The following is a 3,870-nucleotide window of genomic DNA, read 5'->3' as shown; positions in this document are numbered from 1 at the left end:
CTTTATTCTGTTTTTTTGGAATAAAAGCATTGTAAGGCTAAATTTAACTTTTTTAACGAAAAAAATGTCAGAATGATAATATTTTTTTTTATCCCAAATACTAATATACCTTGTATAACCTTGTATATTAATCTCAAGCTTTTAAATCACGTTTTGTCAGAAATGAAGTCTGTTTGTTTACATTTTTGATCATATTCACTCGAAAAACCACGATCCTAGCCGGACACTATACCTACCGTGATTATAAGCAGCATCATGACTTTTACCGCGTCAGCAACTCAACGACACAGACACAGAACATTTTGTCGTTTAGTATGTGTTTCAATGAAATCTGTTACATCATTTATAGTTACCTAAATCTAAAATATATGACCGTGAATACAAGCCGAAAGCTTGAGAAATAGCTAAAATAGTTGTTTTTTTTTGTTTCAAGTCAAATAAAGTAAAAATATATAAGAAGATGTGTTGTGAGTGCCAATGAGACAACTCTCCATTCATATCATAATTTCTTAAAGTAAACCATTATTGGTCAAAGTACGGTCATCAAAACGGAGCCTTGGATCACACCGAACAGCAATCTATAAGACTGACTAGTATTAAACCAGGCAAACGGGAAAACCAAAAGTCTAATCTATATAAGAAACGAGAAAGCCTTTTTTAAAAGACCCGCTTCACAGTCCACCAGGTAATAAACTAATGAGCAACCGTCATTGACTTCTACATAATTTTTAATTCATAATTCACAAAAATTAATTTCAGTGTAATCTCTAGAGAATTATATCTAAAAAATCAACTGTGTCTACTAATATAAAAAAGAAGATGTGGTATGATTGCCAATGAGACAACTATCCACAAAAGACCAAAATGACAGACATTAACAACTATAGGTCACCGTACGGCCTTCAACAATGAGCAAAGCCCATACCGCATAGTCAGCTATAAAAGGCCCCGATAAGACAATGTAAAACAATTCAAACGAGAAAACTAACGGCCTCATTTATATAAAAAAAAAATGAACGAATAACAAATATGTAACACATAAACAAACGACAACCACTGAATTACAGGCTCCCGACTTGGGACAGGCACATACATAAATAATGTGGCGGGGTTAAACATGTTAGCGGGATCCCAACCCTCCCCCTTACCTGGTACAGTGGTATAACAGTACAACATAAGAACGAACTATAAAAATCAGTTGAAAAAGGCTTAACTCATCAGATGGACAAAAATACAAATGGACGTGGCCCGGTACTTATACATCCCGACACAAAATTTGTTTTTACCTTTGATTGCTATGGTATCAACCGTTCGGCGATTAGGCCACAGTTACAGTTGTATATTTAAAGATCATCAACTACAGAATAATTGAGAGATTAAACTTTTGGTGGCAGAACAGCTTACTGCTAAACTCTGTTGATTAAAGTGATAATCTGAAAAATGGTTGACTATTACTTCCTCTCATTGTGGTGTGCAATAGCACGTGTAAACATAACAAGTCCTATTCAAACTTTTACTACGTCTGATTGTATGCAATGTTTCTTAACGATTTATGGTGCAAATAAATGAAAGAAACGCAATTAACAGGTTGATTTCTTGCGTTGTTTTTTCTTGGGGTAGAGAGGAAGGGCAGGGGGTCTATAAGTTACAATTGGTTGTTGTAATAGACGAAAACTTCTATGGCCTAAACTGAATACTTATCAGAATGATCCAATACTGTTCTTATAAAAAATGAAAAACCAGAAAATAAATTCAATGTTAAGTTACGAAAATTTGAATGAAAATATACGGGACATAATATTCATTGATTTACCAACAGATTTTTTCATTTACATTAGCTTAAAATGAAGGAGTTAACATAGCTTCTGCCAATTTCGTTTCCTGTATTTTACAATATGCAGCTGCATTTAACATAATCAATAATAGCATTCATTTCCATGTCGAAGCTCTTTACACTAAAAATTGTGTTTCGTAATTTTAAAAATCTCAACATTGTTCGTTTAATTTGAACATTCAACAGTTTGCCATGAAAGTGTTTTAGTTGAAAGATACAGACAATGATATGTGCCTAATGTCTTCGCTGCATATATTGGTATTGTTAGCACGTGCTTATAAATGCTTTTTAATAAGAATTATGCTGTAATCGTTTCCAGAAGGAATTTATAAAATTGAGAATGGAAATGTGTCAAAGATACAACGACCGGACCAAAGAGCAGAAAACAGATAAAGGCCAACAATGGGTCTTCAACACAACGAGAAATTATCACACCTTGAGTCGGGCTTCAGTTGGCTCCTAAAAAAATGTTTACTGGTTAATGAAAATGGACGTCACACTCCAAAACATATAGATGAACAAAAATTAAAAAATATACATGACCAACAAAGGACTCCATTCCTTCTTTGACTTTCTTTTTGCTACTGTAGAGAGATCTTCCAGTGCTTTAAAACGAATAAAGCCCAGTCTGCAATCAACGATGGTGGAGACATACTCAAAGGTCTGTCATTGATGCATGTCCTTCCGGAAGTTCAGCTTGATCTTGATCAGGTTATCTCACCATTTTGCTTCAGATGGAAATAAGAACATTAATCTTCTATTTCATAAATGGGTAGTTAGTTTCTGTAAAATGCAAGAAAAAGCAATACAAGTTTTAAAAGAAAAAGACTACTACAGACGTCTCATCCTTGCCAAATGATATGGTTTTGTAATGTTCCTGATAAAATCATGGAAACAATGCCAAAGTCTGAATCATTTAACAAATTGTATGGTTCACATTTACGATTTTTTACAGTTATCATTAAATTTTAAGGATATTTTTTCAACCTCGTGCAATACTCGTGATATTTTTATAACATGTAAAATGCCAAGGTCAATGTTCACCATTAACATGCTGTATTGAGATATTGTTACCATCAGGATTACAAATTTAGAAAAGCGCTTCGGACGCGACGTTTCTAACTTTTTGTTTTTGACAGCACTGAAATTGTTCCTCTGCTGGTGGACTATCAGTCCCCGAAACCATCATCAACTCAGTCGTCGGGACTTCCGTACCTACATGATTTAAAACAAACTTTTATTAAATTTTCAGTTTTTGAATTTTGAAATTATGAAGAAACTAAGACTTCTACTACCTCAAGCAAAGTGGACCTAATATGTATTTGGCTAATTGTGTATGTTCTTATTTCCTTATAGCTCAATGATTCGGTTATAAAATATCCTTGGCTTCCAAATAGTCGTCTTTGATCGCTCATGATGAAGGTAAATCCAGTAAAGCGCTTCGGACGCATCCAATTTAATTATAACGTGTTGTTATTATTGTTAAAGGACATTACAACTGAGCTGTTAATATGTTTAATTTATTCAGCATGTTTTATAACTAACATGATATATCAAGTTTAAAAGTCCTAATATTCTCTGGACCAGAATTTTTGAAATTGATTTAATTGTAAAATTTATAGCCCATATAATTTTTGCAAGACATAAATTTTCCTCGTTGATATTTCGAATACAAATGACTGTCTCTTTGATCGATTTTCTTTAGAAGATTTATTTGTTTTAAGCTTGTTTGCGTTTAGGTAATGATTTTGGCTTTTAGTGAAGAGAAAAGCATTGCATTAGTAAAATTGTCATGTTTAATCGTTGAAATATCATCGGAAAGTTGTGTAAGTATGTAATTTGATTCGGGAAATTAGTTTTCGTGTGCACGGTAACCTAATCAATGCTTGCATGCTTATGGACCAAAAATTCCGATGATTTTTCAATGCTCAATAATCGAATTAATTTCTGTTTTATAGAAACTATTTCATCATAACAAACAGTAATTCCCTGTTGGTTGTTAATCAATATCATTGATTGTGTGTACAATTTACATA

This window comes from Mytilus edulis, chromosome 9, assembly GCF_963676685.1.
Source record: "Mytilus edulis chromosome 9, xbMytEdul2.2, whole genome shotgun sequence".
Lineage (NCBI taxonomy): Eukaryota > Metazoa > Mollusca > Bivalvia > Mytilida > Mytilidae > Mytilus > Mytilus edulis.
The sequence above is the reverse complement of the archived record's forward strand: the minus strand, read 5'-3'. Positions refer to the sequence as shown.